The sequence below is a fragment of the Protopterus annectens genome, chromosome 1.part1, assembly GCF_019279795.1.
Source record: "Protopterus annectens isolate FY-2018-M chromosome 1.part1, PAN1.0, whole genome shotgun sequence".
NCBI classification, from domain to species: domain Eukaryota; kingdom Metazoa; phylum Chordata; order Ceratodontiformes; family Protopteridae; genus Protopterus; species Protopterus annectens.
Window position 1 is genome coordinate 198,936,799 of NC_056726.1, and position 13,941 is coordinate 198,950,739.

The following is a 13,941-nucleotide window of genomic DNA, read 5'->3' on the forward strand; positions in this document are numbered from 1 at the left end:
GCCACAGCCAGCAATGAAGTGTGCGACTGTTGTCAATTCTGTTTTACAAAACCTACATTTGTCTGTTTCTGCCACATGTTTAATAGACTTTGTAAACCAACTTTTATGTAGCCCACTGTCCTGGGCTGCCAATATTAACCTTTAATCTTTTGATTTGAATTAACTCCCATATGGATGTCTGCATGGTACTGCTTGACAACATCCTGACCATGGAGCTGATGATATGAGAGCCACTGGCAGACCCATTTGCCATGTGGATGGCATAAGGTACAACACTGTTTGCATTGGCTCTGAGAGCACTAAAGAACATTTGCTGTTCAGCTAAAGCTTCTTCTATTCCTAGCCTATTAACATGAGCTGTACATTGAGAAATCCTGGTGTTCTGAATGGGTGAGCTCCATAGCTCTTAGTGGTGGATTTACATGTCTGAATCTCTCTACGGTGTTTGATTTCATCATTTGCATATGTGGTTTGTGTCATTATCATGATGGCACTCATTTGCATGCAATTATGTAATGTTGTGCATACCAAGAGCACCAGGCTATTTCTCCTGTAATGAGTTCACATTGCAGGTGTCTCTGAATCACACTCTCTCTCTGTGTCACTGCTCAGCACACTACTTTGTGTAGCTCTAGGTGCTAAGTATTTATGAAGTAGTACTAGAACTTACAACAGATTTAAATCATAAAATGCTCCAAATTCTAAACCAAAATGTAGATGAACTGCTGTGATATTAATACAATGTTCATCATGTTGATCATTGCTGCAGTAGCCATAGATTATATCCTGCCAATGATATAACAGCCAGACAGCTTCCAAAGCTTCAGGGCAACTTCCGCATGCCCAAACCATCAGCCACTTGAGCTGTGCAGACTGAAAAGACAAGTTTGTCCCCAAGTCCTTCCGACATTTCCTGCCTTTGAAGGGAGTGCTCTTCTGTGGGCTTTTGAGGTTTGACGGTTGGCTTATGCTGTTCTTTTGCTAGACAGAAATGTTCCATATGGTCAAAGTCTCCCTCAGTAAAAAAAGCTGTTTTATTTTACTTTCCTCTTTAAGAAAGTTATTTTTATGCTAGGTGTGTATGTTTTAATTAACTGTACTTTTAAATGAAGTGCACTTTTTCCATTCATTTTAAAAGTTGTGTAAAATAACTGAATATTTTTATGTGGAAAAAAAGTGTGTATTTTACTTTTAGGGTTATTAAGGCTGTTCAAGTGCTTTTAATTGTGTTTTTTGTTAAAAAAGTAAGTTTTTAAAACTTTACATTTTTACTCTTTTGCTGTTTGTTTTTACTGGGAAAGAGGTGCCATTTTGGATTGACCGTGGAACAAATTACCAGTTCCATGGTTGGTCCTTCTTCCAGGCACAAAAAGAAAAAGTGACGCAGCAGTCTTTGCCATAACTGCCAGCAGGCTAGCAATTTGCATCAGGTGCAGGTGGCAACTCTATCATGGCCACAGGTTGCTCCTCAGACCACTCACCTTTTACCCCAGATCTCTCAGGTGTAGCACCTACAGCCATTATGGACTGGGGACTAGCCATATTCTCTGCAGCTCTTGGAGTCCACGCAGTGGGCAAAGGAGAGACATACTTTTTAGTCCACTCCTCCTCAAATTTTCTTAAACAGTTTACTGGGTCTTCCTCAAGGATTCATTCAAGGTATTGATCCTTCTTATAAGATGGTTTATAGTACAAGAAATAAGGTGCCTCTTTTCCTGAAGAGACTCAAAATTCCAAATCTGGACAGGAATATGAAAGAACAGATACAGGGTTTTCTCCTCAGTTTTATGATTCAGACTCATAAGAGATCTCAATTTTTGATTCTTCTTGAGGGGGTTTCCCTTTCTCTGACACTATTTCTGGAATATCCCAGTGTTTTCAATGATACAACACTGACATTTCTCCAGTCCCTCAAATAATATACTATCAGCTATTACTGAATGAATTTCCAGAACCTTCCCCATTACTCCAGTTCTGTCATCTCTGAAGGATGTGTATGTGTGTCATTGCCTGCAATTTTCCTGATAGCCATCCTGATGCATCTAAATGACAGAATGTACAAAGTTCCTCAGTCGTTTAAGTTTTTATACACTCTTCCCAAACCTGACCCAACATCTATCTTTAGTTAATCCTACTGCTGCTAAACATTTGGTTAATTCCAATCCTACTTTTTCTGACAAGGATGGGAAAATTATTGGTAAATATGGCAAAAAGGTGTATATTTCTACAACACTGATTTTTCAGAATTTTGGATTCCCAGTCTCATGTATTAATATTATTTTGACTAATTCTGAAAGTATGATGAATGGTTTCTCTGCACTTTCTTCTTATGAGGAAAATCTGCTTTAAATAATTTAATTTCACCCACTATACAAATCACAACTCATTGTCTACAGCATGTGTATGACTCAATTGATACTTTTTCCAGGGTTATGGCAATAGTACTGTCTTGAGGAGTTCTGCCTGGCTGCATTCTCAGAACCTCTATGATGATATGAAAAATTAGATTTTAAATTCTCCTTTGGGTAGACATTTACTTTATGGACCTTTTGCAGCAGAGTTTATCGGAATGTGTGATAAAAGGGGCAAGCTGATTTTTCAGTGCTCTTTTCCAAATTTTCTAAGGTATTCTATAACCCCTCATCCAATTTTAGCAAAAAGCAAAATAAACAATCTCAGTAAAATGCAGTTAAACAGACATTTAAGAAGAAATGGCAAGGGGGTTCCAAAAAGAATTTAGGGCCCCCCAAAACTAAGGATAGCTTGACAAGTCAGAATGACTGTTTAAGGGACCTTGTGCCCTGCTCCCACCCTAGTAGTCCATTTTCTCTTCCAGAAAGTCTGAATATTCACTTTTCTCCTTGGCAACAGACAGTTTCTGACAAATGGGTATCATTAATCAAGGTTACAGATGGGAATGGGAGGAAATCCCTCCTTTTCAGGAGTAATTCCTTATTCATCATTCCAAATTCTTTTATTTCCCTGTTCTTCAATACATGTTGTCCTAGGGAGTGTTAGAATCAGTTCTTCCTTCTCAGGTTCAGAAAGGTTCTTATTCCAGGATGTTTTTAGTGCCAAAGAAAGAAAATGTTTTGAGGCCATTTCCAGATCTTTCATTCCTAAATCTATTTGTGATAGTGCCAACATTCAAAATTATGTCAGTTCACAACCTGCAACCTTTTCTTCCTTATTCAAGTTTCCTGGTAACACTAAATTTAAAAGATGCATATCATCACATCCATATTCAACCAGACTTCAGATATTTCTTATGATTTTGCATGTCTGGATCACATTATCAGTTTTCTCTGCCTTACCCTTTGGACTATCCATTGCACCAGGAGTCTTCACAAAGTGTGTAGCTTCAGTCATAGCTCATTGCAGGCTACATGGTATCTGCATTTTTTGCACATTTATAGGACTTGCTTATTTTTGCAGAGTCTTTTTCAATATGACAGGAATGTCTCTCTCACATGGGTGAGAGATCTTTTACACAAGCTGGGATTCCAAGAGAACATTCAAAAGCCTTTTATGAGGAAAGTCTTGTATGGCAGTACTACAAGTAGGGCAGGATCTTGATTTGAAGAAATACATTTCCATGGCATTTATGAAATTGATTAGTTTATTCCAAAAATATAGTGCAAGAAGAAGCTTATTCCATTTGCTGAAAAAGATGCAATGATTTGTCACTTGTCTTGGAGATAAATTTTATTACATTTAGTAGACGTACATTGGATAGTCATATGTTTGTTAAGTCTGTGCTAGGAGATGAAACCAAAGGGATCAGGACCAATGATTTTGATATGTACTTTATTTGTGAATGCAGTTGGAGTAAATTGAATATGACTGTATGATAATTCTCTTTTCAAATTGTTTAGAGCATCTAAGTGATGTGCTGTTGCGAGGAGACCAGCTATGGCTGTGGTTTATCACTCACTAAAACATGCTGAACTCAGTCTTACTGAGGATCAAGACCCTGCCCTACCTGCAGTACAGCCTTACAAGATTTTCCTCAGTAGTATATTTAACAATATGTCCTATAAGTCAGAGTTTATACCACCAAGCCAGTGCCTACATGTCTTATTTTAATTACATCAATGTCAGTTGTAGTAAAAATTAAGCATATAGTCCAGTGATGGCAAACTTATGACACATATGTCAAAGGTGACACACGCCATAACGTTTTGGGTGACACAATAGTGATCACCAACACCTGAGTTACCAAAGACACTGCTTTTGCATTCCTTGCCCATATGAAGTAGACTGAATTATTTTGTGTGAGGAGCATTTGACACACCAAACCCAAAAGGTTCGTCATCACTTAACAGTCAATTAAAATACCAAGGCAGCCTTCTTTATTTTTTCTAGTGTGGGAGGTTATTCTTTCAACTACTTGTGTCATCCACCTCCATGTCTCCTTAGCTTTCACAACAAATGTCAGAAATTCATCTAATTATGATCTTCCTTTTCATTTTTGATCTCCCTTTTCCTGCTATGTATCAGTTGGAGTTCACTGATAGCAGATGGCAACTTTATTAGTAACAGTGTTGCTGATGCATCTGCCCATATTGTATCAGGTGTTAGATGATATGAGAAGTCAGAAAATAAATGGATTTCCACCAAAAAGACAGACAGAGATGGATTGAAAGAGATCGCAGTGCAATATTTCTGAGATTATAGAAAATTAATCTATAGTAACAGTCTCCAAAATGAAGAAAAATGCATTACAGTTCCAGCCCACAGCACACGACCATTAAATGATTAAAGAAATGTGGACTATATGACAGGATATGCATTATTTTATAATTTAACAGCTACGTTCAGAGACATAAAAAATCAAGCCATTCATAGATTTGTTTGGTAGATTGTCTTCATACCAGTATTTCACAGCAATTCCAGTACTTCTAAAAGATTTAGATGCACTGAAATATGAATCAATGAAAAAATATCTGCAAAAAAGGCTGTCTTAACTATATATAATTTGATGACTGGAAGCTATGTTTACCTTTGCTAAAAGTTTTATTTTTGATTGCAACATGAGATACTGTAGCTTTATTAGGGGCACTTATGCTATTTGGTAATATTTTATTAAAAAACATTATGCGTGAACTCCTTCACTTGCTTAGTGATATTAGAAAGATTACTTCCCAGTCTTCTATTCACTGAGTGCTTTGCAGTCTTAGGTGAGGTATTATCATCTCAAATTTGATTTTTAGTGGTACTGAAAATGGGAAAATTCTGATGATTTGCAAGTTTAATATTATGTAGATAACATCAGTGAACAGTACAGTATCCTATTTATTTTATGTTATTTTATTTTATTTTATTTATCCTTTGTTGACTGAGTTAGTGCCACCAGGCTTGTGGCCTCTTTGTAGGGGAGACCCAAGGTAGCATTTATACTATTAATGAGAACTTTTAGCTAGGGCATTGGGGAACTTCCCTTATTCATTAAGTTTGGAGTTAGCAAGTGAACAGACACATCCCATTCCTTGCACAGTGTTGGCTGGGAGGGCAGTGTGTGAAAAGGAGAACATGGTAGAAGGAGCAGTAGTAATCAGTATTGAGATGGAGAATGAAGTTTGTAAAATGTAAAACGGATGGGGGGTAATGGACAAAATTCAGAAGAATTACTTTTAAAGGATGTTGCAGGATAAGAAATAATTGTATGCAGAGACTGTTGCAGATGGACTCACAGGGAAAAAAGAGGAAAAGAAAATCAGTGGCAATGCAAAAAAATAAACAAGGTGCGACAATTCAAAGTAAAGAAGATAAGGAGCTAAATAGGTATATTTGGGGCAACATAATGATTCCTTTGGGTGTAAAGGTTCAAGAGGTAAGAGCATTTAATTTTAATAAACAAAGAGATGTTTTGTGACATTATATTTGAGACTGCTATGGTATGGAAAGTTTTTGCGTGATGTGAAAAGAAATGATGATCCTTTGAATTTGTATTTGGTGAAGGCATATGACAGGGAGACAAAGAGTAAAGTCCATGCACAGTTTTGGACAGAAGTTAAAAAAGAGACTTTGAAAAACCATTTGAAGGAAATTTACAAGGATGCAATGGACTTTTCAAAAGTATATGGAAACAGGGGGTTATGACCTGGTGGATGGGAATATAATGTTATACTAACAGTAGAAAATAAAAAAAAAATTGTACATATTCCAAGAATGATAAATATTGAATGGGAGAAGGGTGTGATAAAGTATTATGGGCAACCCAAAATGTGTTTTTTTTATGGAAAAGAAGGTGATTTGATAAGCAACTGTGAAAAACATGTTTTGCATTCAGGGAAATGAACCATGATGTGAAAAAAATGTGAATGTTACACATGCAATAAGATGGGACATTTATTGATGGATTGTAAAATAGTTATCGATGTGACTGAGAGTGAAAAATAGAATAATGAGTGAAAGGAAAATGTAGGAGATGTAGCAGAGATAGAAGCAAGCTTATGAAAAGAAGGAAAATCAGAAAGCATAAAGAAGAGAGAGAAGATTCTGAAGTAAGTGACAAGGAGGATATAAACTGGAAAAACAGTAAATGGAAAACCTGTTGAGAAAACAGTAAAGACAAGAAAAGGAAATTTAAAGGCATGAATATGAAAGATAGAAAGGGAATGGTTTAAATGTACATAATGCTATGGTGAAATAAAAATGTTGCAGGAAAATGGTTCAGTAGGGAAAGAATTTAAATATGATTTCTTTTAAATTAAAAAGAAGGAAAAGTAATACTTTTAATGTGCTTTCAGTAAATGTGAATAGTATTATGAATATAGTAAGGAGGATAGATATTTTAGAATGGTGTGATAAATGTAATATGGGTGTTATTGCATTAGAGGATGTAAGAGTTTAAATACACAAAGAAAGATTGCAAACAGAACAATTGTGGGACAGAAATATAATATGAAATTTTAGAAATGAGAATTGTTCTGGAATAGTTGTGTTATGTAAAAGACAGTTGCAGCATGAACACCAAACATATATTGACATGATAAAGTATGGATTGCACAGTGAATGTATATTATGTGACAATCCTTTGTGATGTAAGCATCTTATTGTGAACAGTGCAGAGGACATATATCAGGGATGGTATATACAATAGGGGTTAGGTGCATATTTTGAAGCTGTACAAAATGAGTTGGCTGAATATGATTGTAAAGTCGTCAGAGCAATCAACCTAGTGGGACACAGAGTAACAGGTTGATGGACAACAGTAGACAGAAGCACGTCCAATTATGGTCAATATCAGAATAGATGGTTCTGCAAAAACACACTTGTACAACTATTATGAGTTGTCAGCAATCTATGAAGGAAATCAAGCATACCATCATGAAACTTTAACATCTGCTACAGGTGTTAGGATGGACACTGCTATACCTGTATGTATGATTATGATCAATCCAGGCTAGTTGACAGGTGTGCATGGCATATATATGGCACAGTCCACATTGTCACAAATGTAACCCATGCCATCCATGTTGTCAACAAGCTATGTATGTAATGTGTGCATCACAGGAAGACATATCACACATGCATGTGGTATAACACCTTTGTCGGGGTTCGGCACCATCAGATACTAATGTTTATGCAACAAAAAGAATACTTAGGTATGGCAAATAAGATGAGTGGGAGCTCACTGTGGCAAATACGGCACACTTGAGTAACGCATTCCAGGAAGATGTGTAGGGAGGTACATGAAAAAGGGTGCATTGTACTCGGTTATTAGTGTGATGAAGGCTGTGAACTATGGAAATATAATGGCCTTTGATGTGAATGTCCTACACATACTCAGGAGTTGTGTTATATACAAAGGAATAGTCACCACTGTGGGCACATGCTGGTAGATGTTCCGCATACCATCTACTGAAGTACACAGGTCACATACCACTTGGTCTACTCACAGGGGTGTGCTGTCTACATTATCATTAAGTTATGCATTTGCTTTTATAACATAACAACCCTCCATGATTTTTCTTCATCTACCATGTCCCCATGGCTATGGCAGCAATCCTTTGTGTGTGTTGATACTGTCTATATTATACTAATATCGCACTTAGATTCAATGATTGTCCATAATCTGCAGTCCTCCAGAAAACTGTTTGACCAAAGGATGTGTGTGTCATTATTGATGTCTGTGATTTAAATAATAAACAGGTAAAGGACTAGCACACAGCCTGAGCTATGGACCTGACACTGGAATCTAGATTTAGGCCACTTCACACACTTCAAAATACTTATATGTCACAATTGTGATCCAGTGGTCTACCCTTTTGGTGATATAGGTGTTTATGGCCACTTGTGACAGTGTTGTAATAATTTCTCAGTGTGGATTTGTGCCAAATGTCTTGGCCTGATCAGGTTTGCAGGATGAAAGTGTTGTCATCATGCATGCTATAGTTAACCTTCTTAAGGACATCTAACATATGTAACAGACACAGACGTAGCCTGAATAATTCACATGCAGCCGGAATATTACAAGTGTCCATTTAGAAAAGATCTATGATGACATGTTAGTCTAGCTCACAGATGAGAAGAGTCAGGATGAGTCTGTGCATGCATGCATCAGGTGATATCCCCCCCCCCCCAAGTCAGATGGATGTATATTGGTGTACGCCTTTCTACAGGAACATATTCCATCTGGAGGCTGTGCTGTGTTGAAGTATGGATCCAACTGTGTCTGGTAGGTCCATATTTAGAGTCACGCTTTAGGCAATCTGTGATGTTAGATGGCCTATTGATTCTGTGTTATTAGCTGAATAGAGCGCACAGATGTGCTGCCCTCCTTAGCACAGAAACTGATTATTGTTTTCATGTATACTTTGGCTGAAGGACAGTAGGGACAGGGGAGGTGACATGTGAGACAAACTGTCAGCTGGTGGATTGTCTAGTTCCTCCAGTTGGGTATGTCTGGTGGCATCCACATGCAGATCTGTGCTTAGCTGTGTATTCCACTTAATATTTCAAATATATTGGAATGAAAAGACCAACAAATACAGCCATGGTCATTGATCACATACCACACACTAATACCATGCACACAGTCGTACAACTGTAACAATGTCATGTACTTACATCAGTTGTACAACATATGCCCATATGTGTTTCATGGGAAAGCTGCATTTGAGCAGCCTGATGCCATATCAGGATAAATTACAGATCAGTTGGTTGTAGCTCCTGTACAACATTTCCTGAAACAAATGCTAATAATGACACAATGGTGCTTCTGACTCCCCTCAGTAATCCTTGGTTATAGAAACACAATTGCACATACAATGAATTCTGCAAGGTTGCAATTGTATTGAAACCTGTGATGATCGTTGTGTATATCATAGTATAACAACATGTGTATGAGACAAGACTTATGTGATCATGTAGTCAATATGAATCACAGGGCATTTAATGATGGTATGTTAACACTTGCACACCTATGCTATACTGCAATAATCACTGTGTTGATGGTTGATTTGCTCCACTACATCAACATGTGTCTGAATACGCCAGCAACATACATACAAGTGTATCACACCGTGTCACTCACATCACTCAACAACTGCTATGACTCTGCCATAGTTCATGTTGGGGTGAATTACTTGTGACATACTTCTGTGGACTATATGAAGAAACACGACTGAACTCTGAGATTATGTGTCCCAGGCAGGTATGAACCTAGCCCTAAGCAGCATTCTACCTTCACCTAGGATGATGCCACAATACAAACAAAAATTGATCAACTTCAACAATTGGCTTAGCTTCTGGTATCAATACAGGGGGGTCTAGTATCAGCCTGGGATGATATGTTTGACATGCCACACTGCTTTGCCAGAGATGGTCTGCACCTGTGTCCTCTAAGTTGTTGGATACTGGCAAAGGCACTTGCCTCCCCATAGTGCCTTTCTTAGACAATGTCAAAGCAACAAAAGATCTGATATAACAAAATCTACTGGAGGCAAACTCAAGGTTCTGCTGCTTAATGCTAGGAGTCTAAACATGAAGCTGCTCAAGAGGAAATTGTCAATCTGCTAGCTGAAAGATCTGGTACAAACTTGACCCCCTTGGTCCCACCATGCATACTGCAAAGCATACCTAACACCAGTCCTCTGGCTAGTATCTCTAGACATCAGGTTATATCTACACATTCCAAGGCTAAAAACACAGCCTTGGCAGTACCAGATAACATCCTAGGTTGTTTACTAAGCAATCTAAAACAGGACCTAGCAGACCTACTTAGCATCCTCTTTAACTATAGCCTGAGAACTGACTTTGATCCAAGGGAATGGAAAACAGCAATAGTAATCCCCTTGCACAAATATGGGCCATCAAATGACCCTGAGAACTATAGACATAAATCTAACCAGTCTCATCTACAAGGCCGTGGAAAGAATCATCGTGGACCTTAGCAGCAAGGATGTAGATAACCTTCAAACTCTAGACCTAATCCAATTTGTCTTCATTAAGGGTAGCTCATGCTTATTAAACCTAGTGGACTACTTCAACAATGTCACCAAAGCCCTGGATGAAGGTAAGAGAGTGCATAGTGTCTATGTTGACTTGGCCAATGCTTTTGACACAATCCCTCACTCAGGTATCATTGAGAAACTTTCCTAGCTGCTCTCTCTAATGTCATCCAAGTGAACAAACATGCACACACTCACACACACACACACACACACACACACACACACACACACACACACACACACACACACACACACACACACACACACACACACACACACACACACACACACACACACACTGGTTGACCAAGGATTTTTTTTTGCGGACTTCAGCTCTGCATTTAATATGATAGTTTCAGAACTTCTTCATTTGAAACTCTCCCTGCTTCCTGTTCCTGTTTCCACCCATCAATGGATCACCAATTTTCTTACCAATAGGCTACAGTAGGTGAAACTGCGGAAATTTACATCAAACTATCGCACGATCAATGCAGGTTCCCCCGCCCCGGGATGTGTGCTCTCCTCACTGCTATTCTCCCTCTACACTAATGACTGCACCTCTAAGGACCCCTCTGTCAGACTTATTAAATGCACTTTTAATGATGTGAACTTCTTCAGAAAAACAAATGATAACCACCTAACCACCTTTTAAATGATTCATTACAGGAAATGATGTCATAGTCTGCACAATGAAATAAATTTAAAGTAATACTATGTAAAATAATTGATATATCTATAAAAATGTATATACATACATATAAATAAATACAATATATCAATATGTTATTCCATGCTCTATTAATCTATACTTTAAAAAAAATTTTATGTTAATGACTTCATTAAGTATCAGCCCCAAAAAGGAGCTGCCAAAATGCTTCCCTCTGTTCTAATATGTTGTCAATGTCACCACCAAATTTTTTTTTTCACTATCTAAAAAAAAAAAAATTCAAATATTTAAAAATCATACATAGAGAGCATGTCTAGCTAAAGAATTTTTTTTCTTTTTCTTTATACTTTTGTTTTGCCCTATATAGTAATTTTGGGGCATGAAACAAGTAGCATGTAGTAGACATTTTCACTTACAGTCTTTATGCAAAAAAACCTTTTTTTTGCTAACTGATCTGTCCTTGTGGGTTTCTGACTTCTGAGAAGTTTCTAACTTCTGTCTAATGTTTGTAACTTTTTATATGTACTTTGGTAAACAAAGAATAAAAAGAAAAAAATTGTTACTATAAAAAAAAAAATGAGTTCTCTATTCTCTTGATTTCCTTTTCTTTATACACCAAATGTCATTTACTATTGAAGGAAATGCTATGTTGATTTTTTTTTTCAACAGGACTTCCTATAGATTCTACTTCTAAATTTTCTTGTATTATCTATGACTAATTCCATTAATGTACAAATTGTGTTTACTTTTCACCTGAAAATAGTGTTCAGATTTTTTGTACTATTGATTTAAGAACATTGTCTAACCATATTGAAATATTCTCAGTTTTTAATTGTCTGGCAGAGACTATAGGTCTGTTCTAATGTTAGAATTTCTACTTATATTTCCAAAGCAATAAATTCAGCTTCAGATAAGTTATTTTTAACATTGAATGTTCTGAAACACTTGCAGTGTGTTCACCAATGGGGGGGGAAGACACTTGGTTTTTTAAGCCTGGAGGAATTTCCTGTTCCACTAGAGTTATCTCTTGGAGATGAAATCACCTCTGTTTGTTCTTATTTGTAGTACCATTTACATTGACACTCTGTTCATCATTGACCAAATTAACTGGTACTTCATTCACTCTAGGAAAACCTCCTTATTTCCCTGTAGTCAACCCCTTTTGGGTATAGCCACCATATTGACCAAAGAATTATTAATAATTGTCATCAGTAATACTGATGTAAGCCTGATTCACCTATATGCTTGAATGTCTCTCTTTATTTATTTTGTTTTCTAGCTATAATGGTAGCTCTATGTTATATAATGTTGAAAAATTATTGAAGCAGATGTAACTTTTATACTTTCATCCATAGATTTAATACTGTCCTTGAGTTTAACTATTTCTTTTTCATAGTGAGAGACAAGCACTCTCATCATGGCCAAACCAGTCTCATTGTACAATTCTATTAAAATTGCACAAATCATCACCAAGAGAGACACAGTTTGGGAATTTTCCTAAGTATTGTACTTCCAAAGTTAAGACACATACTTTGAAAACAAGTCTCTCAGTTCAAAAAAATTTTTTTTTTTGAATTGAATCATGTAATTGTTACTGATGTAATTCCATACAAGATTAAGGTCTTAAAGCGCCTCGCCCTTTTTGGACCTTTTTGAGGTTTAATTGTTCTTCCAACAATTTTTTACTATCTTTGGTGATAGTACTGTATAGTTGAAATGAAAAAAAAATGTAGTAGGCAACTCTCTTTCTTTCAGGAACTGGATAGGTGGAAAAGGATAGTAAGTCTTCTTCTTGAAGAAGAAACAGCTGCCATCAATGTTGGTTCCAAAACAAAAACTGAAACAACAGTAAACCTAGCTGGAAAGCACAAACTAGTAACTTTGAAAATGAAAAAACCCAGGATGGCTTAATGAAGTCATTAACATAAAATGTTTTTAAAAGTATATAAATAGAGCATGGAATAACATATTGATATATTGTATTTATTTATATGTATGTATATACATTTTTATAGATATATCAATTATTTTACATAGTATTACTTTAAATTTATTTAATTGTGCAGACTATGACATCATTTCCTGTAATGAATCATTTAAAAGGTGGTTAGGTGGTTATTATTTGTTTTTCTGAAGAAGTTCACATCATTGATCCTGGTATTTTCATTTTCAAAGTTACTAGCTTGTGCTTTCTAGCTTGGTTTACTGTTGTTTCACTTATTAAATACACCTATCATTGGGCTCATCAGGAATGGTGATGAGTCTGCATACAGAAGGGAGGTTGAGCAGCTGGCTCTTTGGTGTAGTCAGAATAATCTTTAAATGAACACTCTTAAAACTGTGGGGATGACAGTGGACTTTAGGAGTGATACTACAATATCATTCCCCCACTTTATATTTAATACTGCTATGTCAGTTGCAGAATTTTTCAAGTTTTTGGGATCTATAATCTCCTAGGACTTGAAGTGGGAGATCAATGTAATGTCCATCATAAAAAAGGCACAACAGTGAATGTACTTTCTGTTACAGCGGAGGACATTCAACCTCCCACAGGAAGTGTTGCTTCAGTTCTATACAGCAGTCATTGAGTCTGTTCTCAGTTCATCCATAACAGTATGATTTGGATCTCTGTCTAATCATGACAAAAATAGGTTACATCGAATAGTCAGATCTGCCAAAAATATCATTGGTGCTAGTGTGCCCTCCTTAAAGGATCTATACTATTCCAGAGTCATGAAAAGGGTAGGGAAAATCTTCCCCGATGCGTCAAATCCAGGTCACCATCTTTTTGAACTATTACAATTGGCCAGGCAT